Source organism: Hemitrygon akajei, chromosome 13 (genome assembly GCF_048418815.1).
Source record: "Hemitrygon akajei chromosome 13, sHemAka1.3, whole genome shotgun sequence".
In the NCBI taxonomy this organism is placed as follows: Eukaryota; Metazoa; Chordata; class Chondrichthyes; order Myliobatiformes; family Dasyatidae; genus Hemitrygon; species Hemitrygon akajei.
This window is the reverse complement of record NC_133136.1, coordinates 44,126,860-44,150,660: the sequence shown is the minus strand read 5'-3', so window position 1 is coordinate 44,150,660 and position 23,801 is coordinate 44,126,860. Positions and strand designations below refer to the sequence as shown.

General features: G+C 40.8%; 1 long non-coding RNA gene across 1 annotated transcript in view; it reads right to left on the bottom strand.

Moving 5' to 3' along the window:
- Window positions 1–430: 430 nt before the first annotated feature.
- LOC140737488 (uncharacterized) overlaps window positions 431–23,801 on the bottom strand; it is a 68,870-nt gene continuing 45,499 nt past the window's right edge. The window contains exons 2-3 of the long non-coding RNA XR_012101168.1: window positions 3,579–3,652; window positions 431–515 (exon numbers count right to left, since the gene is read on the bottom strand). This is a non-coding gene — a long non-coding RNA (uncharacterized lncRNA). The remainder of the gene's footprint in view (window positions 516–3,578; window positions 3,653–23,801) is intronic.

Genomic DNA, 23,801 nt, shown 5'->3' with positions numbered 1-23,801 from the left:
CTGTCAGATAGTTTGTGTGAGAACAGCCATTATCTGTGCTGAGGCAGTCCTTATGCTGCATGCTCCCATACAGACTGCCAGTGTAAGGCTGCCCTGGCTACCACACTGAAGCAACAACAAATCTCAGGGGCAGGCAACCTTCAATATGGACACAGTGGAAGGTCTGACCCAACATCTCATTTAGCAATCTGCTTAGTTTGGTTCTAATTATTATTATACTTGATAGTTACTTGCTTTCAAAAGCAGAAGATGGAGCTGTGGTTAGACCATAATACAAAAAGTTACAGTTTATACTGGAAGTTAACAACCAGATGTGGTTTTAGGTCATAAATCAAACTTCGGAATGGAAGAATTTTTGTTTCACTTTGTTTGTGTATTTTATTTTGATCTATGACTTAACAGGCATTTGGAGTAACTTGGTATAATGTAACGATGAACTCCCCTTAGCTCTGTGGTAGTCCTACCATATTGAGTCTCTTGTTTGCCTCATTTCTTGTGCTCACATCCATGACTTGCTGGAACAAAAAACACTTATTAATGGTTGAAGGACAATTGATTTGTTTTTGGCAGAAATTAAATTCAAACATTGCTTAGATATTAGGTTTCATAATCAGAATGAAAAGGAAGGGGAGTCCATTTCAGCATATGTAGCTGATTTGAAGAAATTGTCTGAGAAATTTGAGGTATCATCAACAAGTTTACTGAACTCCCCATCTACATTTTCATCCAGGTCATTTATATATATATATATCACAATCAGCAGAGGTCCCAGCACAGATACCCGCAGAACTCCACTAACTACAGACCTCCAGCTCAAATAAATCTCCTACCTCCTACTACTACCTCCTGTCTTCTATGTGCAAGCCAGTTCAGAATCCAAACAGCTAATTTGCCACGGATCCCATATCTAAATCTTTTGGATTAACCTCCCATGAGGGACTTTGACAAACGCCTTCCTAAAATCCATGTAAACATCATCCACTGCCGTACCACTCATCAAACTCTCTCATCATCTTGTCAAAAAACTCAATCAAGTTGGTGATACACGATCTGCCACGCACAAAGCCATGCTGCCTCTCCCTGATTAGACCATGGGCTTCCAAACACTCATATATACTATCCCTAAGAATTTTCTCCAACAATTTCCCTACATCTGACTGGAAACTCACCGGTCTATAGCTTCCAGGATTTCCCCTTCTTAAATAGAGGTAGAACATTAGCCACTCGCCAGTCCTCTGTGCCTAGAGAGGACACAAAGATACTGGTCAAGGCCCCAGCAATCTTATCTCTTACCTCCTTCATTGGTGTAGAAGACTGGCAAAGAATACAATGTGCAGATGTGGACAGAGAAATGGCAGATGGAGTTTAACACAGGTGAATGAGAGCTGTTGCACCTTGGTAGGGCAAATGCAGGGAGACAGTACATTGTAAAGGGTAAGATCCTTAACAGTGTTGCTGAGCAGAGAAACCTGGGATCCAAGTTCATAGCTTCTTGAAACTGGCTACACAGGTCGATAAGGTGGTTAAGAAGGCTATGCAATGCTTTCTTTTACAAGTTAAGGCATTGTGTTCAAAAGCCGAGTGGTTTTATTGCAAATTTATAAAACTCTGGTTAGATCACATTTGGAGTATTGCATTGTAGTTCTGGTCTCCCCATTATAGGAAGGATTTTGAGGCTTTGGAAAATGCGCAGAAGGGGTTTACCACAATGTTACCTGGTTTAGAGGTATGTGCTGTCATGAGAGGCTGGATAAACTTGGGTTTTCTCTTTGGAGTGGTGGAGACTGAGGTGAGATCTGATAGATGTTTATACGGTTATGAGAGGTATAGATAAATATACAGGGAGTATCTGTTTCCTAGGGTGGAAATGTCTAATACCAGAGGGCATGTATTGAAGGTGAGAGGGGGTAGGTTTGAGGAGGATGTGAGGGGTAAATTTTCTACTCAGAGTGTTGAGGATACTTGGAATGTGCTGCCTGGTATGATGGTAGAGGCAAAAAGCACCTGGAACATGAACTGCAGAGTCCATGAACGTGAGTCCACAGTTGCAGAGATGGTTCAGTGCAGAGTGAATGAATAAGTAGTGGAAAAGAGAAATAGTGAGGTAGTGTTCATGGGTTCATGGATTGTTCAGAAATCTGATGTTAGAGGGAAGAAACTGTTCATAAAACATTGAGTATGGATCTTCAGGCTCCTGACCCTCCTCCATGATGAGAAGAGGGCATGTCCCAGGTGATGAGGGGCCTTACTGATGGAGGCATTATCTTTTGAAAATGCCTGCAATGGTTTTACATTCAATGGATTTGGCATGTTATCTAAACCTTTGTCAAAAGATATACAGTGGAGTGATTCCTGTCTGCTGTGGAAACATCAATGCCCAAAAATGGAAAAATGCTAGTCTATAACAGGCGAAGTCCTCCCGACCATTAAGCACATCTACAAGGAGTACTGCCACAAGAACGCAGCATCCATCATCACCATCCAGGTCACGCTCACTTCATGCTGCTGCCATTGGGAAAGAGGGACAGAAGCCTTAGGTCCCACACTACCAGGTTCAGGAACAGTTATTATTCTTCAACCATCCCGAATCAACGTGGATAACTTCACTCACTTCAACCCAGAACTGATTCCTCAACCTATGGACTCACTTTCATCGATGCTACAACTCTTGTTCTCGGTATTGTTTATTTACTTATTAATTATTTATTGCAGTTTTCTTTTGCACATTGTTTGTGAGTAGTTTTTAGTTTTTTATTGTATTTCTTTGTTCTTCCATGAATGCCTGCATGAAAATAAATCTCAGGGTTGTATATGGTGACATATATGTACTTTGATAATAAATTTACTTTGAACTTTGAACTAGAGCTGATAGAGCAAGGGAGATGATGCTCCTAGGGTTGGTTATTAATTGTTGTGGCTCAGCTTTGGTTTGCTGGACCTGATTTGAATCTATCTCAATTAACATGCATTAGTGCTGAATGATACTCTGGAGGGTGCCCTCATGTGAAGGTAGGCTTTGCTTCTGAAGTGATAGTATAGTGATGTCTCCAACCTTTACTGGGATGCGCAGATACTGTGCATGTATAGTAACTAGCCTGATGAGAATGAGGTCATGCAGTTTATCCTTAAATAGTTTCTCTCAAGCCTGCTGCAGATTCAGCTTTGCCGCTGTGCCCAATTTGGTCAGCAGCAGTGTTACTAAGCCACTCTTGTGATGGGCATTGAAGTTTTCTACTGCAGTATATTCAGTACCTTATGGCCCTCAGTGCAACATGAGGAGTATGCTAAGTTTCATCTTTCACAGAGGGTAGGGCCATGACTTTCCATAGATACAAAACCGGTACTGCTCTGGCTGCTGCCAATGACCCACTATAGAAATAACAGCTTCTATATTAAGTTAGTTTCAGCTTGTCAAGACAATGCATCTGAGACCTAGACTAACTACTTCAAGTATCTGAAAGTATTGGAGAGATACCACAAACCTGTCTTTGTAAAACCCACTGGCAGGATAAGCAAACCAATGTCAGCCTCATCTTCCTGACCAACATACCCAGCACTCGGCCTCTAATAGCACTCACCTGGCTTCAATAGACAGGCCATGTCATTCTCATACCCCACATCAGACCCTCAAGCAGTCTCTCTCTTCTCAGCTCTGTCAGGGGAAGCGAACAGTGGAAAAAATTAATGGATGTAATCAAAAACTCTTTAAAAAAATTCAGTAATCCCATTGGCTTCCTCAAATCCCTTGCCCATACCTTGGATTACAGAAGGAGCACATCACTTAACAAACCATTCACCTGGCCGCTCCATCAGATATCTTCTTACTCCATCTTTGGGAAAGTTTACCACTCCTACATTGTTACCTTAGTTACCTCAAAACCCAAAGAACCAGAAAGGAAGCAAATTTTAACTAAAATATTTATTTTTATAGATAATTTTTATTAATAATAAACTATTTTTTTAAAAAGCAAAAAAAATCATCCTTGATCCTAAGGGAATGCCTAAGAGGTAGAAGATCAATGGTCCCACTTATCTGATTCGGATTGTACTTAGAAAAGCAAATCCTAATGAGAAATTTTGCTTTGTTACAAGTGACAGTGATTTACAGGTACTGAATAATTACATATTATACACGCTTGTATCTTATCTTAATGGTTTAGAACTCTTTAGTATTATAATATTATAGCTGAAAATTACAATTTTTATGTATAGAAAAATAGGAAGGCTTACATATTGATATATGTAAAACTCAGATTTTCATTAAACAACACAAAGAATCGCAGCCTATCAACATGTTTCTAGTGCTTCATGCTAGACATTTATTTATAGACTAAACAGTGGTTTCTTAGTTTCATTTTATAAGGTAATGTGTTGTATGCTAATTCAATGTTTGGTTGTGGAAGACAAAACCAACTTATGCTGTTTTTTAACCTCCAGAATTCTCTGTAAAAAGATTTCTTTTCATGATTTGACAGTTTGATGGTTATAGCCTCAATTCCTGTACAACTTTCATTTTACCATTTTAACTGATTTTTTGGTGATGTTGTATTTTATTTGGATGCAGACCATTTTACCCTTTAAAGGCAAATTCTCAAGGTATTTTCTTAGGTTCAATACCCGAATGCTGAATGTCAGAATGAGTCGTCCAAATTTGACTTCCCTTTACTATGAAGAAATTCTTCAGTGATAGAGCTGAAATCTGAACTACAGCATTAGTAGAAGCATGGCCATAAAGTATATGGCACCACTGTGCAGAACAAGGCACTATTACTCTAACATTCTTGGTAATGACAAACATATGATCACATGAACTAAGACCAGGAGTAAGCCACTTAAACTCTTGAACGTGCTCTGCCATTCAGGTTATGGCTGATCTGATTCCAACTTGAACTTCACATTCCCACTGACCCCTGGTGACTTTTAACTCCCCTCCCCCTTGTTTATCAATCCCATTTAAAAAAGTATTCATAGACTTTGCTTTCACTAAACTTTCAAAACACACTAGCTTCAGCAAGGAAAAGCTCACTTTTACCTTAAATGGGGTGCCCCTTTTTTTAAATAGTGACCTCAAGTTCCAGATTGGTTGAACTGAGGAAACATTCCTCCCAACATCAATGTTATCAAGACCCCATTCCATCTTTTCTTTCATTCATGATCATTCACATTCTTAAATTTCAGACGGTACACATCTTGCCTTTCTTTTTGTATTTTTTTTTTATTGAAGTTCATCATCAAACAAATATTTCCATAAGATTTATTTCAGATATATATATAATATAATCATATATGTCACAAATCTCCACATAGTATTTATCTCAGGTATACACTTATAGAAAAGAGTAGAGAGAAAAAACAAGCAAAAGGGAAAAACTATGTACAAATAGGGAGTGATCTTTTTTTACAACATATTCATTGATTTGTGAGAATAAAATCAGGCCTATGAGGCATTATGTAGTTAAACCATTTTTCCCAGTATGAATCAAATTGTTCCAGCTTATGATTAACAGATGCTGTTTTCTTCTCCATTTTGTAAATGTCCATTGTAATTTCCATCCATGCATTTAAAGTTGGGCTCTCCTGTGATAACCATTTCCTAGTAAGAGTCTTTTTACCAGCCACCAACAGTATATTCATTAAATATTTATTTCTTTTCAGCCATTCTTGAGGTATATATCCAAAATATATGGTCTTACTCTCTAAGGGTATTTCATATTTAAAGATGTCTTGTAGGGCAGTCCCAAAAAATATGATAATGATATGCATTTGATTTCCACAACTTCTCCAGCAAACAGGGAGGTTACTATCATAATGGGATTTCTGAGAGGGTGTAATAAAATATCTTATCAAGTTTTTCCATCCAAACTCCCTCCATTTCTGTGAACTGGTACACTTCCATTGATATCTCCATATTGTTGTCCATTCTTCCTCAGATATAATTATCCCTCCTTCCTTCTCCCATTTTGTTTTAGTGTATGAAGTTGAATGTGTTTTAAGATTTGACAACTCCCTATACATGCTTGAAATGATTCTACTACCGTTATCTGAATTATATGCTTTTCTAAATAGCTCTATCAAGCATGTACTTGCCTTGGTTACATTTTTAAGCCTCTTATTAACATATTGTCGCATCTGTAAATACCAATAAAAATCTTGCTTTTCTAATAAGTGTTTATCTTTAAGCATTTCAAAACTGAACAGTGTTCCTTCTTTCATTATGTTGCAAAGAACTGTTATTCCTTTAGCTGCCCAGTCCTTAAATCTAGCATCCAATTTATTTGGTGTAAAATCCGAGTCATACGCACATCATTTAAGAATTGCAATATCTCCCTCTAGATTATATTCTTTTATAGTAGTTTTCCATATTTTAAGGGTCAATTTCACCCATGGGTTATCAATAGTATTTATGTACCTTTGCAGGTTGTTATCAGCCAAAATTTCTTGTATGGGGATGGGAAGTACCCGCTCCTCAATGTTTTTCCATTGAGTGTCATATGATGGGTTGCACCAACATATCACAGCTCTCAACTGTGCTTCAAAATAATAATCTCTAAGAGAAGGTAGGCCCCATCCCCCCTTTTCCTTTGCTAATTGCAAAGTTTTGAGATGAACTCTAGGCCTTTTACCCTGCCAAATATACCTTCATAACATCTTGTTCCATTCATTGAATTGATTTTGATTGATCTCTATTGGTAGGGTCTGAAAGAGATATAACAGTCTGGGCAGTATATTCATTTTAATAGACTCAATCCTTGAACTGAGACTGAAAAAAGGAATCAGATTCCATCTTGCCATATCTTCCTTAATTTTTTTATATAAAGGCTGATAATTACATTCTGATAATTTTGCCAAATATTTTGGCATAATGATGCCCAAATATTTAAAAGACTCTGTTTGCCATGCCCAGGGATATCTACTTTCAATTTCTCTTGGTGGGCTATAGTAATATGAAAGTAATTGGGTTTTATCTATGTTGATCTTGTATCCTGATAATTGACCATATTGTTCAAAGGATTGCATCAATTTAGGTAAAGGGTATGTTGGTTGCTCTAGATTGATCAAAATGTTATCCACGTAACAAACCAATTTATGCTCTGTCCCTTTAATAGTAATTCCCCTGATATCTTCATTTTGTCTGATGTATTGAGCTAATGGTTCCAGATATAGCGCGAAGAGTAGCGGTGACCATGCACAACCCTGTCTTGTGCTCCTTTCTAGGGTAAGACTATTTGATAAATATCCATTGATTTTAATCCTAGCAGTAGGATTGTCATATAGTGTCTGTATAGTTTTAATAACTGTGTCTTGGAAACCAAATCTATGTAAAACTCTGTAAAGAAAATTCCAATTAACCGAATCAAATGTCTTTTCAGCATCCACGCTTATCACTATTGCTTCAATTTTATTTTTTTGTATATGATCCATAATGTGAAGTGTCCTTCGTATATTGTCTTGTGTTTGGTGTTGTTGTATAAAACCTGTCTGATCGTTACGTATCAGTATGGATAGAAACTCCTCTAATCGTTTGGCTATGATGGAGGTAAATAATCTATAATCTACATTAAGAAGGGATATTGGTCTAAATGACCCGCATTCCATTTTATCCTTGCCTTCTTTTGGTATAGCTGAGATTATCGCTTCCTTCCAACTGGGTGGCACTTGTGCCTTTTTTTAGAGCCCAGTTCAGTGTAAGGAGTGAAACAGGAATTAACTCATTTTTAAATTCTTTGTACCACTCTGCCGTATACCCATCTGATCCTGTTGACTTGCTTAATTTAAGCTTACTAATTGCAGCTTTTAATTCAACTTCAGTTATGTCAGCAGTCATCATTCTATTTTGTTCTTCACTTAAAGTGGGTAACTCTAGAGAATTCAAGAAGGTGTCAATTTGGGTTATACTTCCCCCTGGAACTTTGGAATATACAGTTTTGTAAAACACTTCAAAAGCTTCTTTAAGTTCACTTAGCTTATTTTTTTTGTCATTTTCGTTCTTGGGTCCCTAATTCTATGAATTGTATTTTCTGCTATCTTTTTTCTTCAGTTTCCACGCCAGTATTTTCATAGACTTTGATCCACTTTCATAATGTCTCTCTTTCAGAAACATCAAATTTTTCCTGATTTCTTGTGTAGCCAAACTATTAATTTCATTCCTAATTTTTTTAATTTCCTCTAATGTATCCTGTGCCAAATTCAATTTGTGTTTTTTCTCTAGTTCCTTCAGCCTATTCTGTAATTCCTTTAATGTTTTATTCCTTTCTTTTCTTATATGAAGATATCGCTATAATTTTCCCTCTTAAGACAGCCTTCAGAGTATCCCATAAAATGGGAGGTGAAACCTCTCCATTATCATTAAATTCTAAGTAGAGACCAATTTCTTTTTTAATTTGTTCCTTAAAGTGTGGATCATTGAGTAGACTTGAATTTAGTTTCCAAATAGTATTCTTTGGTTGTAGGTCAAAATCAACAGATAAATATATAGGTGCATGGTCACTTACATCTATTGTCCCAATTCCACAGGTGTTTATTTTGTCTTTGTCTTTTCCAAATGTTATGAAATAGTCTATTCTTGCATATACAGAATGGGGAGCAGAATAATGAGTGTAATCCCTTCTGTCGGGGAAAAGGTCCCTCCATATATCAATTAAACTAACATCCTCAAAAAGTGTATAACTTTCTTATGTAAGGATTTTGTTTCATAGGTTTTTCTATTGCAAGAGTCTGAGTTTGGTTGTAATTGTAAATTTAAGTCTCCCCCACATATCAGGAGACCTTCGGTTTCCGTTACCATAATATCAGTAATTGTCTGAAAGAAACCAATATCACTTCCCGGGGGTGCATATATATTCAATAGAGTAACTGAATTTCCCTCTATATTCCCCCTTACCAGAATATATCTGCTCTCTTTATCTCCCATTTCAAATACTTTTTCAAAATTTAGCTTACTTGAGATAAGAATAGCAACTCCTCTCCTATGTCCTGATTTACATAAGAAAAACAAATTAGTGAAGCCCATTCTCTTTAGTTTTCTATGCTCATTATCACTTAAATGAGTTTCCTGTAAATATACTACATGGGCTTGTTCTTTTTTCATTTTGGATAAAATTCTAGTACGTTTGATTGGATTTAATAGTCCATTTTGACATTAAAAAAATGAATTTTACTTTGTCCTTAGCCATCTGTATTTATCTGTCAATGTATCATTGAAATTAGCAGAATAAAGCTTAATCGATCTACTCCCTGAACAAATAAGAACCAAGAAACGCAAATAATAACAAAAATGGCAATGAATGTGTGATTCCATTACACAGAAAAGATTTCCCTGTGTACTCCTCCTATATATATATATATACACACACACACACATACATATATGCACACCCACCCACACACACACATATATACATATATATTACATACCTACACATATACGTAGATAGATAGATAGATAGATAGATAGATAGATAGATAGATAGATAGATAGATAGATAGATAGATAGATTGCTTCCGTTCAGCTTCTCAACATTTTTAAAGTTAGCCAAACCTTATGGCTCTTCTGGAGGGGGTAAGGGATGTCTTTGGAAAACTCCCAGTCTCTTCCTGATATACTTCTCTCGGCCTCCTCCTGTCTCCTGCCTTCTCGATTCTCACACTATTTCCCAAGCGGAGTGGGATAATTCCTCTGCCAGGCTTTCCCTCGGTTTGATCACGCTGATGGGCAACCCTCTGGCCTTCATGTCTGTTGTCGCCTCTTCCACTGTCTGATACAGTTGGATCCCATCTTGATAAAACACTCGAAGTTTAGCAGGGTACGGAGTTTGAAATCTAAGCCTTTCTTGTTTTAGTATTCACTTTACTTCAGAGTATTCTTTACGTTTCTGCAGGACCGCGGGGGGTAATCTTGGTCAAAATATATTAATTTATCATCTAAAAACACCCTCTTCTTACCCCAGGCCCTTTGTAGAATCTCTGCCTTGGTACTGTATTGAAGGAATTTAATTATTATTCAGCGTGGCTTATCTGCTCTATCTCGGATAGGCTTCGGGGACGAGCGCACGATGTGCTCTCTCAATTTCCAGCTCCATATTCGAGGGAAGCTCCAATGCGTCCCGCAGCAACTTTCCGACAAACTCCGTCATAGACAAGCCCTCCGCTCCTTCGGGAACGTTGTATATTCTGATATTTTTCCGTCGTGATCTTCCCTCCAGGTCAAGCAGTTTAAATTTTTGTTGATTTAATATTTTTATCGTCTTACTTAGTATCTGTTCCATGTTTTGAGCGTGATCTTCCACCTTCTCAATTCGAGGTTCTGCCACCGTTATTTTTTGATTGACGTTGGTGAGCTTTGACTTAATATCATGTAGCTGCTGTTCTGCTACTAGCTGCTGCTAGTTCTGGAACTCTCTTTGCCTGAACGAGGCCCAGCATCTGCCTCACTAGCACGCGGTCGGGTAGGAGAGCCACTCGCTGCACTCCTCTCGTCCACAGGCTCCGCAGTGTCGCTTCTTTAATTTCCATTCTTTTTCCCCATTCTTGCCCCTCTTATCAGTTCAAATACTTTCAAAATTACTATATTTGATGGGTTAACGGGGCTTAATCTGCATTTTTTCGAAGGAGCTAGTGACTTAAGCTGCCATTCTCGACGATGACGTCACCGGAACCACATCTTGCCTTTCTATCCTTTTTTTCCAAAGAAAACCTGCTCATTCCAGATTTCAGTCCAGGAAACCTCGCAATTGCTTCCAAAGCACTTCCACCCTTTCTTAAAGAATGAACTACATATTACACATTGCATTCCAGATTTAGTGTCATCATTGCCCGAGGTGCACCATAAGGTCATAAGACACACAAGCAGAATTAGGCTATTCAGCCCATCGAGTCTGCTCTGCCATTCCGTCATGTCTGATCCCGGATCCCACTCAACCCGATACACCTGCCTTCTCACCATCTCCTTTGATGCCCTGACCCATCAGGAAACTGTTAAGTTCTGCTTTAAATATACCCATTGGACTTGGCCTCCACTGCAATCTGTGGTAGAGAATTCCACGGATTCGCCACCGTCTGGCTAAATAAAATCCTCCCTACCTTTGTTCTAAAGGGTCTCCGCTCAGTTTTGAGGTTGTGCCCTCTAGTTCTGGATAGCCCCACCAGAGGAAACATCCTCTCCACATCCACCCTATCCAGTCCTTTCAATATTCGGTAGGCTTCAATGAAATTCCCCCGCATTCTTCTAAATTCCAGTGAGTACAGGCCCAAAGCTGCCAAACACTCCTCAGATGTTAACCCCTTCATTCCTGGAATCATCCTCGTGAACCTCCTCTTGAATCTCTCCAATGACAACATATCCTTTCTGAGATATGGGGCCCAAAACTGTTTGCAGTACTCGAAGTGTGGCCTGACTAGTGTCTTATAAAGCCTTGGCATTATCTCCTTGCTTTTACATTCTATTCCCCTTGAAATAAATGCCAACATTGTATTTTCCTTCTCTACCCCAGACTCAACCTCTGAATTAACCGTTTGGGAATCTTGCACAAGGACTCCGAAGTCCCTTTGCACCTCTGATGTTTCAATTTTCTCCTCATTTAGATAATAATCTGCACTATAGTTCCTTTTACCAAAATGCATTATCATACATTTCCCAACACAGTATTCCATCTGCCATTATTTTGCCCATTCTTCCAATTTGTCCAAACCCTGCTGCAATTGCATTGCTTCCTCAGCACTACTTACCCCTCCAGCTATCTTCATATTAACCGCAAACTTTGCCAAAAGCCATCAATTCCATTATCTAAATCACTGACAGACAATATGAAAAGCAGCAGTCCCAATACTGACCCCTGAGAAACACCACTAGTCATGGGCAGCGAACCAGAAAAGGCACTCTTTATTCACGCTCCCTGTCTCTTGCCTGTCAGCCATTCTGCTATCCATGCCAGAATATTTCCTGTTATGCCATAGGATTTTATCTTGTTAAGCAGCCCCATGTGTGGCATCTTATCAAATGCCTTCTAAAAATCCAAGTAAATGACACCCACTGCCTCTCTTTTGTCCACTCTGCTTGTTACTTTCTTGAAGAACTCTACAGATTTGTCAGGCAAGATTTCCCTTTACAGAAACCATGCTGACTTTGACTTGTTTTATCATCAGACTCCAAGTATCCCAAAACCTCATCCTTAGTAATAGATTCCAACAACTTCCCAACCACTGAGGAACCATGTATAAATGAAACCTTTACATTTAATTCCCTTAGCAATAATCAGCATTCTTCAGCTTTCCTAATTAGCTGGATTTCCTGTGCACTAACCTTTTGTGAACCATGCAACATGATCCGCCTCTTATTTACTTGATTGATCCTTGATATCCTCAAGGCAAATTGCTCTGGGTAAACAAGGCAGCTTTGCCATCAGTGCTGCAATGTCAAGATCACTTTAAGTGGAAAATTAGAAATGGTCCCTTTGTTCATGGGATGAACGTGCTATTTGGCTTGGAGAGAAACAGAATAGTTTATAGTTAACCACCTGGAAATATAGTTTATAGTTGGATTCAACAGAATCTCAGACCTCCACGAAAAGTATGACTAGTTGCAGAATGAAGAATCAAAGGTTAATACAAAAACAAACGTTCAGGCACATATTAACTTCATAATAGTTCTCTATCAGTGTGTTATCAGTTACCATGACCAAACTTTGATGGTTGAACTGAGCTGCTCTTACTTGTTTGAGAGCTGAGACAGTACTTCTGACACATTGAAAGGCGGGGAATAATGAGACATATACAGTATATGAAAAAGGAAGGAGAGAGAGGATATCGGGCTGCTAGGAAATGATGGTGGAGCAGTAGTAATGGGGACCAAAGAAATGGCAGATGAATTTAATAAGTATTTTACATAAATCTGTGCTGTGGATGACACTAGCAGTACGCCAGAAATTCGAGGGCGGCTGGGGGCGGAAGTGAGTGTAGGGTGTTGTTATTACTAAGAAAAACGTCAGAATCAGGTTTATTATCACCAGCATATGTTGTGAAATTTGTTAACTTAGCAGCAGCAGTTCAATGCAATACATGATACTATAGAAAGAAAATTAAATAAATAAATTACTGTAAAATATATAAAATATATTACAATAGTGCAGAAACAGAAGTAATATACATATTTATAAAAAAGCAAGGTAGAGTTCATGGGTTCAATGTCCATGGCAGAGGGGAAGAAGCTGTTCCTGAATTGCTGAGTGTGTGCCTTCAGGCTTCTGTATCTCCTACCTGATGGTAACAATGAGAAGAGGGCATGCCCTGGGTGCCCTTTCTGAGACACCCACCTTGAAGATGTCCTAGGTACTTTGTAGGCTAGTGTCCAAGATGGAGCTGACTAGATTTACAACCTTCTGCAGCCTCTTTCGGTCCTGTGCAGTAGCCCCTCCATACCAGACAGTGATGCAGCCTGTCAGAATGCTCTCCACGGTACAAATATAGGAGGTTTTGAGTGTATTTGTTGACATACCAAATCTCTTCAAACTCCAAATAAAGTATAGTTAACTGAATGCAATACATAATATAGAAGAGAAAAAAAAATAAGTAAATCAATTACAGCATACATATATTGAATTGATTAAAAAATGTGCAAAAATCAAAAATACTGTATATTGAAAAAGTGAGGTAGTGCCCAAGGGTTCAAAGTCCATTTAGGAATCAGATGGCAGAGGGAAAGAAGCTGTTCCTGAATCACTGAGTGTGTGTCTTCAGGCTTCTGCACCTCCTTGATGGTAGCAATGAGAAAAGGCATGCCCTGGGTGATGGGGTCCTTAATAATGGACGTCACCCTTCTGAGGCACCGCTCCTTGAAGATGTCTTGGATACTACAGAGGCTAGTACCCAAGATGGAGCCGCTTAATTTCACAACTTTCTGTAGCTTCTTTCAATCCTGTGTGGTCGTGCACCCCAACCCCTCGATACCAGACAGTGAGAATGCTTTCCATTCTACATCTATAGAAGTTTTCGAGTGTTTTAGATGACAAACCAAATCTCTTCAAACTCTTAATAAAATTTAGCTACTGCCTTGCCTTCTTTATAGTTACATCAATATGTGGTACCAGGTTAGGTCCTCAACACCCAGGAACTTGAAATTGTCAGGTTATTACAAAGGAGAAGGTACTTGGGAAGCTGATAGGTCTGAGGTTGATAAGTCAGCTGGACCAAATGGACTACAGTCAGGGTTCAAAAAAAGGGTAGCTGAAGAGATTCTGGAGGAGATAGTAATGATCTTTTAAGAATCAATAGATTCTGGTATCATTCCAGAAAACTGTAAAATTACAGGTGTTACTCCACTGTTCAAGAAGGGAGGGAGAAAGAAGAAAGGAAATTATAGGCTAGTTAGCCTGACCTCAGTGGCTGGGTAGATGTTGGAGTCCATAACACGGAAATAACAAGCAGGATAGACAAAGGAGAATTGGTAAATGTTGTGCACTTGGATTTTCAAAAGGCCTTTGACAAGGTGCCACACATGAGGCAGCTTAGCAGGATAACAGCCCATGGAATTACAGGAAAGATACTAGTATGAATAGAGCATTGGCTGATTGGTAGGAGGCAAAGAGTAGGAATGAAGGGAGTCTTTTCTGATTGGCTGCCTGTGACTGGTGGTTTCTGCAGGTGTCAGAGGTGGGACCACTTATCTTTATGTTCATGATAATGATTTGGATGATGGAATTGATGTTTTGTGGCCAAGTTGAAGGCTTGCTCATGGGGAGAACGCAGTTGAGCGGGAAATGGATCAGCCATGATGAAATGGCGGAGCTGACTTGGTTGGGAGAATGGCCTAATTCTGCTCCATTGTCTTATGGTCTTATCATCATACCAGGTGTGATAGAAGGAGTTCACAGTCCAAGCAGGATGTTTGCAATGGGGCTACCGTGTTGTCATTCCTCCACCATTAAGAAAGCAAGTACTTGATGAGCTACATGTAAGACCCTGTGGTGTAGTGCAAAGGAAAGAAATTACACGTAGCTACTCCTGGTGGCCAGAACTGGATGAGAAGGCCAAAGCATGCTCACATTGTCAGTGAGTGAGAAATGTTCCTCAACTTGCTCATTTGCATCCAGGAGAATGGCCGGAAGAGGATTCAGAAAGATTTTGCAGGGCCTATAGAAGGATACATCTTCTTGGTTATAGTGGATGCCCAAAGCAAATGGTCCTAGGTTGCCATCATGAGGAGCACTAAATCTGAAAATGCATTGAGGAGCTTCATTCCGGCTTTCATGAAAAGATAGGTAGAGGGGCAGGTAGTGTTGAGGAAGCAGGGAGTTTGCAGAAGGACTTAGACTGATTAGGAGAATGGGCAAAGAAGTGGCAGGTAGAATACAGTGTTGGGAAGTGTATTGGTAGAAGGAATAAAAGTGAAGATTAATTTCTAAATGGGGAAACATCAGAGGTAAAAAGGGGCTTGAGAGTTCTTATGCGGGATTCACTAAAGGTTACATTGCAGGTTGAGTCGATGGTAAGGAAGGCAAACGTAATGTTAGCATTCAGTTCAAGAGGACTAGAATATAAAAACAAGGACATAATCCTGAGGCTTTATTTAACACTGGTCAGACTGCACTTGAAATATTGTGGGCAGCTTTGGGCTCCTTATCTAAACAAAGATGTGCTGACATTGGAGAGAGTCCAGAGGAGGTTCACAAGAATGATTCCAGGAATGAAAGGGTTAACATATGAGGAGCATTTGATAACTTTGGGCCAGTACTCACTGGAATTTAGAAGAATGGTGAGATCTCATTGAAACCAGTTGAATATTGAATGGCCTAGAACGGGTGGATGTGGGGAGGATGTTTTCTGCAGATTCAGATTCAGATTCAGTTTATTGTCATTTAGAAACCACAAATGCAATGCAGTTAAAAAAAATGAGACAATGTTCCCCCAGAATGATATCACAAAAGCAAATGACAAAACAGACTACACCAGAAAATCCACATAATGTTTGGCAATCCCCAATCCAGAGTGCAGAGAGGCTGCTGCGTATTAATATTGCGCTACCGTCTTAGCACGTTCCCCGGAAAGGAGCTCCAATCCCACCAGACAAAAACAAGACCAAAAACTAAAGCTACAAGACCTGCACAAAACCACAGAATTACAACATATAGTTACAATAGTGCAAACAATAGCATAATTGATAAAAAAACAGACTATGGGCACAGTAAAAATAGTCCAAGATGTTAAAGGACTGTAAGTTCAAAAGAAATCACCACAGTTTCCACAAGTCCCCAGAGTCCCGACAGATTTGCCATCCCATGCCGTCGGCAGAAGGAAATACCCCCGCTATGGACTTCCATGGCTCCGCCCGACTCAGCCTCACAGACACAGCACACACCGAAAGCGACCTGAGTCCGTCGAAAGGTCTCCGAGTCCGTTGAACCGCCGAGCCGACGACCATCCCCTCCGGCACAGCTTCTCTGAGCACCATCCTCTGCCGAGCGTATTAAGACGGCCCCGCCAACGGCCATCGACAACGCGACCCCGAGGACTGGGGGCCTGTTCTACCCAGCAGAGTCCCGGACCTCACAGCAGCAGCAACGAAGAAGGTCTTCCTGGAATTTCCCGATGTTTCTCCATGCTTCCATGTTCGTTTTCAATCGATTATGATTGCGCACGGCACCCCACTTCACAAATAACAGATAATCAGTTCCGGAGCGTCGCGCCACCATCTTGGATCAAAGTTTTGCAGCGGGAGAATCTAGGACCAGAGGGCACACACACTCAGAATAGATGGATGTCCATTTAGAACTGAGATGAGGAGGAATTTCTTTAGACAGAGAGTAGTGAATCTGTGGAATTCATTGTACAGATAACTGTGCAGGCCACGTCATTGAGTTTACTTAAAGTGGAGGTTGATAGTTTCTTGATTAGACAGGGCATCGAAGATTGCAGGGAGATGGCAGGAGAATGGGACTGAGAGGGATAATAAATCAGACATGGCAGGTGTAATAGGCCAAATGACCTAATTCTGCTCCCATGTCATAGAGAAGTACAGCATAGAAAGAGGCCCTTTGGCCCATCTAGTCCATGCCAAACCCATTTAAACTGCCTATTCCTATTGACCTGCACCAGGACCATAGCCCTCCATATTCCTACTATCCATGTACCTATCCAAACTTCTCTTAAACCTTGAAATTGAAATTGAGCTCGCATGCACCACTTGTGCTGACAGCTCATTACACACTCTCATGACCCTCTGAGTGAAGTCGTTTCCCCTCATGTTCCCCTTAAACATCTCACTTTTTGTCCTTAACCCACATCATCTGGTTGTAGTCCCACCCAAACTCAGTGGAAAAAGCCTGCTTGCAGTTACCCTATCTACAGTGCTCCTAATTTCAGTGCCTTACGGCCATTTGACTGAAGGGTAAATCCAGTCATCCAGCATTCCCAAAAAGCCCAGGTTCTTTGTAGGAAGTGCAACTTCTTGTCAGCTGGCACTGCAACTTTGAACAGACACTTTCCTTTGGGTGAACTAGACCTGCAAATTTACTCCCAAATTTATTAGCATTTTGTTTGTTCATGAGATGTGGATACCTCTAACCGTGCCATCAATTTCTGTCCATCCTTAACTACCCATGAACTTGAAGAGGTAGTTTAGAGTCAACCATAACAGTGGGGGTGGAGTCATGTACAGGTCAGACCAGGTAAAGATGTCAGCCTTCCTTTCTTAAAGAACATTATTTCATCGGATAGATTTTTACAACAATCTGGTAGATTCAAGGATACTGTCACCAAGATAGCCTTTTCTTTTATTCAACTATTTATTCAAATAACTGAATCTCCCTTCAGTTGCCTGAAGATAAACTTTCAACATTTTAGGAACAGACTCTTCCTCTCCGTCATCAGACAATGAACCAACCCAATGAACACTACCTCACCATGTTTGCTCTTTGTGCACTGCTTAGTCAGGCTGAAGACATTGCCATCTCCAAACATTTTAGTTTGGACACTATAGGTTTTTTTAAAAATGTGCAAATGTGAGAATTCAGGATAAACTATTTGCACGACTTGACTTAATGCTTGAGAGAGTAGGCGGGATAACCACCAATATAGTGAAGGCACGGAAAAACATGATGCAGTTCCTCTGAGTGTACAAACACAAGTTGCAAAGAGAGAACAGACCAGAGCATCTGAAATGGCAGCATTGGCTTTTTCTTTTGGGCCATATTATCTAAATTGTACATCGATTTGGTGGAAACCAGGAAGTCATATGAGTGCAAAAGGCAAGAATGCTGCAGGTTATATTGCTGGAAGGATGGAGAGCTTTTCCTTGGATGTTTTGGGAGCTATCTGACCTCAGATTTCCAGTTCAAGATAGCCTAGTTCTTCATTTGTCAATTGCTCAGTGATGTTAAGAAAATAGCTCACTGTAAAAATGATATACCCTACTTTAACTTTGATTGGTTTACTTAAACATCATTAGTTTAATTTGTTTGGCACAACATCATGAAACATATCCTTTTAATCCTCACCTATTTAAATTTCAGTCTTAATGACTCTTAAGCGTAACAATTGTGTCTGACTTCACCATCTTCTTTGGCAGTGAGCTCCAAGCCTGAGCCACTTTCTGTGTCAGAACTTACCCCTTTGATCCCCTTTAAAACTCCTTCATCTCTCCTTAATCACATGATCTTTTGCATATCCTTACTATGGGAAAATAATTTTGACTATGCCTCTGATAGACTTATATGTCACTATTTAGTCATCCCTCAACCATCTTTCTTCCATGGAAAACAAGCTCAGTCTATCCAATCTCCCCCACCCCCGCAGCTAAATTCCTCCAACCTTCTCTGGTTAGATCGTGTCTGGAGTGTGCTGAATACTAGAGGGCATGCATTGAAGCTGAGAGGGGGAAAGTTTAAATGAGATGTGCAGAGCAGATTTTTTACACATAAAGTAGTAGATGCCTGGAGTGCACTGCCAAAGTTGGTAGCGGAGGCATAGACAACGGAGACATTTAGTAGGTACATGAATACTCACAGAATGGGGGGATATTGACCATTTTCAGGCAGAAACAATTGGTGTACTTAGACATCAATAGTTTAATTAGTTCAGCTCAACACTATGGGCAGAAGGGCCTGTTCCTGTGCTGTATTATGTTTTATCAAATTCTGCTGGTTGAATGAGAGACACTGGGGAGGGAGGGCAGGCAATTATAGGATGGGTGTTGGGCATGGAATGGGGGTGGGGAGCAGGGTAATAGGGTTAGAGGTGAGGCAGTTTTCCAAACTGGTGATGTGGGTTGGGGCTGGGCCGTTAGTTCACTGATCATTCTTTGGGCTTGGGATTGTGTTAGGGGCAGGGATTGGCTCCAAGCAATGGGCCAGTAATCAGGATTGGAGCCTGACTTAATTGCAATGACAAGGATAGGAACCTGGGTCAGACCAGTCATTTGAGCTCGAGGTGGTGAGTAGGACTGGGAACTGGTGTCAGGCTAGTGATCATTACATGACTGAATCTACAGAAAGGGAAGAAGGAATTCCAAGCTTAGAATAGATCTGACCCTAACAGAGTAAAATTAACAATAACATTTAGAAACAAGGAGGCAGCCTTTTTAAAAATTGCAATACCTTCATTATAAATCCCACAAAATAGTTAACACAAGAAGCAAAATATATTTTTCCATTCTATTTCACAACTTACAATGTTCGCTATCAAAGAATTGAGAAATCTGATGTGATCTACTTCCAAGGGTAAATTCAGCCCAACCTTGTTAAATGTTCTGTGTTTTAGTGCTCATTGCATTATAAAATTAAAAAACTATCCTTGATACCTGTTAGTGACCTTATCTTCAAAATACATATTGTGTAATGATGCAGGAGCTTTCAAAGTATACAACTTTTATCGGCCAAGGAAAACATTATTGCCAGGTGCATGTGCTGTGCAGCCAAGTTTTCAATTTAGTGTCACTTGTTCGTGCAAATGTTCACTCAGGAAGAACGAAGCAGCTAAACTATTGACCTGATTATTGCCACGTACACTTCACAAACATATTGATCATTAACATATGGAAATACATCTTAAAGTATGTGAGATTGAAATTCTATTGTATTCTGCCACTATTTTATGCATCACATTCTAATTCCATGTATGGAACTCATTCTCTAAAAGTGATTTGATCTCTCAGAGTATGATATACTCAGGGGAGTTTCATCATAGCCCCGTTGTACAGTTAAGCGGGGCGGACTGGGCATGTTATAATAATGTTAATGGACAGGTCACACATGTTTGATGTCACTATTGTGATACTGGCATGTGCCTAATGATTCAAGAAATGGGCATTGAATGCAGGGACAGGGTTTCACTGTGAAAGGTGAGGCCCCGCTCCTGTGTAAGTTACAGGGCGTGTTTGTACATGGGCCTCCGCTGGGACCCTGATTAATGTAATGCTTTTTAGTCATCCTAGATCATTAAGACCTCCTTGCTTCTTTAATGAGGCTGAGCATTGCAGCCCTTTCTCTCACAGCACCATGGATCACTGACCAAAGGAAATACTTTAGATACACACAGTTTAATCCTAAAACAAGGTGAAGGAGAATCTAACTAACAGATATATTAAGAGCAAAAGGACAGCAAGGGACAAAATTGGTCCACTTGCATCACCAGCCTTCTCATTTATGCAAGGGACTAGAAGAGATGAAGGAGATCTTAAATGGGCACAGAGTCTGTAGAACTGGGGCAAAACGGTAGTGAGGTCATGGACCATATATGGATTACAAAGAGGAGGTGTTTGCTGTCTTTATGCAATTTAGAGTGGATAAGTATCCAGGGCCTGACCAGGTGTCCCCTCCGATCTCGTGGGAGGCAAGTGCAGGGATTGCAGGAGCCCTGTCAGAGGGATTTAAATCATCTGAGCTGAGTTTCCAAAGGACTGGACGATAGCTAATGTTACTCCATTGCTCAAGAAAGGTTCTAAGAATAAGACGGGAAATTATAGGCTGGTGAGCCTGACGTCAGTAGTGGGTAAGTTATTGGAAGGTGCCTTAAGGGACAGGATATCAAAGTATTTAGATTGACAGAGCATGATCAGGGATAGACAACATGGCTTTGTGCATGATAGGTAGTGTCTAACCAATCTTACAGAGTTTTTCAATAAGGTTACCGGGAAAGTTGATGAAGGAAAGGCAGTGGATGTCGTCTACATGAACTTTATCAAGGTCTTTGACAAAGCGCCTCATGAGAGGCTGGTCAAGAAGGTTCAGTCACTTAGCAATCAGAATGAAATAGTAAATTGGATTTGACATTGGTTTCGTGGGAGAAGCCAGAGAGTGGCTGTAAATGGTTGCCTCTCTGACTGGAGGCCTATGACTAATATTGTGTCACAGGGATCAGTGACGGGTTCATTATTCTTCGTCATCTATATCCCCGACCTGGATGATAATGAACTAGATCAGAAAATTGTGGATGACACCAAGATTAGGGGCATAGTGGACAGTGAGGAAGGCTTGCAGTGAGACATGGACTAGCTGAAAATACGGCCTGAAAAATGGCAGATGAAACTTAATGCAAACAAGTATGAGCTGCTGCACTTGGGGAGGACAAACCAGGTTATGATGTACACATAGAACATTGAAGTTTGTAGAAGAACAAAGGGATATAGGAATGCAGTGCCATCATTTCTTGAAAGTGATTTCACAGTTAAATAGGGTCCTAAAGTGAGTTTGTCACAATGGTCTTTGTAAATCAAAGTACTGAGTACAGGACTTGGGACGCCATGTTGTGTGGCTGCATCAGGTGGTGTGTGGATCCCAGATACGTGGGCACAAAGTACCACTATGTGCCCAGGTTCTACCTGTCACCCTGGCTGCGAAGGATAGGTCTGGCCCCACTCCCACACAATGACCCAGTCAGCTGGTTGTTGCCGCCATACCTGCCCTTCGTAGAAAAGTTCTTCCAGTTCCACCACAAGGCTATTAGACAGTGGTCGGCACGTAATGTCCTACAGGCGCTGCAGGGGAAGGACAAGATGGACTCAGTGGGGTGGTCCCCTGAGCAGACTGTCCAGTACATCTGGCAAAATGCCTGATCGCCAGACCTCACCAACAGGCACCAAGACCTCGCCTGGCTGGCAGTGAGAGGGGCCCTCCCAGTCCGATCCCTCCTGTACACCCGGAACGTCGTCTCCACACCCCGCTGCCCACAGGAGGACTGCAGTGAGGAGGAGTCAGTGACTCACCTCTTTGCACACTGTGGGTTTGCGAAAAAGGTGTGGAGGAGGATGGAAGGGATGGTGTCAAGATTCATGCCCAGCAGCTGCGTAACTGAGGACTCCCTGATTTACTGGCTGTTCCTGGGGACGCACACCGAGACAAACATCCGGTGCTGCTGGCAGATCATCAGCTCGGTGAAAGACGCTCTTTGGTTGGCCCGAAACTTGGTGGTCTACCAGCACATGGAGATGTCCGTGGGGGAATGCTGCCGGCTGGCACATTCTCGGCTGCAGGAGTACGTGCTGAGGGACGCACTCAAACTCGGTGCAGCCACCGCGAAGGCTCGTTGGGGAAGGACCACAGTTTAAGGTTCATCACCCATGGGAGTGGGAGGGATTGGGTGGGGAGAATACCCCTCATCAGCGGTGAGGATAGATGAGTCAGCATGGTGCCCCAGGAGAGGCTGGAAATGTGTAGACCATAAAGGAACTTCGGTAAAGGAATGAGAGTCAATGCCTGGATGTTTATCGTTAATTAAAAAATGTTGAAGTTGTTGAAGAAGTTAGTGAGGAGTTTGGAGTTTAGTGTGCAGTTCTAGTAATCTGCCTACAGGAAAGATATCAGTAAGCTTGAACGAGAGCAAACAAGGACGTTGCCAGGACTTGAGGAACTGAGTTATAAGAAGAGATTGAATAGGTGAGGACTTTATTCCCTGGAGTGTAGGAAAGTAAAGGGAGTTCTTATAGAGGTATACAAAATTATGAAGATAGGTTCATAATAGGTTAGATAGATTACTACGCCACAGATTTGTTCTAGCAAGATTCTCCTACTTCTGTGTTCCTTTCTCCTTGTCATAAAGGACACAGTTCATGTGCTTTACTTACTGCTTGCTCTGCACATATACATACTTCCATCTTTCATCTTCAAATCCCTCAAATATTCACAAAACTCACATCATTTACAAAACTCTCTGTTTTCCTAACCTTCCTATCAATTTGTTGCACACTGTGGGCAGTTCAGACAACACACACAAAATGCTGGTGGAACGCAGCAGGCCAGGCAGCATCTATAGGAAGAAACACAGTCAACGTTTTGTGCCGAGACCCTTCATCAGGACTAACTGAAAGAAGAGATAGTAAGAGATTTGAAGTGGGAGGGGGAGGGGGGAGATCGGAAATGATAGGAGAAGACAGGAGGGGGAGGGATGAAGCTAAGAGCTGGAAAGTTGATTGGCAAAAGGGACACAGAGCTGGAGAAGGGAGAGGATCATGGGATGGGAGACCTAGGGAGAAAGAAAGAGGGAGGGGAGCACCAGAGGGAGATGGTGAACAGGCAAGAGTGATTGTGAGAGGGACAGAGAGAGAGGGAAAAAAGGGGAGGAAATAGATAAATAAATAAGGGAAGAGCTAAGAAAGGGAGGAGGAGCATTAACCGAAGTTAGAGAAATCAATGTTCATGCCATCAGGTTGGAGGCTACCCAGATGGAATATAAGGTGTTGTTCCTCTAACCTGAGTGTGGCTTCACCTTGACAGTAGAGGAGGCCATGGATTGACCTTATTTATTTATCTATTTTTCCCCCTTTTTCCCCTCTCTCTCTGTCCCTCTCACAATCACTCCTTGCCTGCTCTCCATCTCCC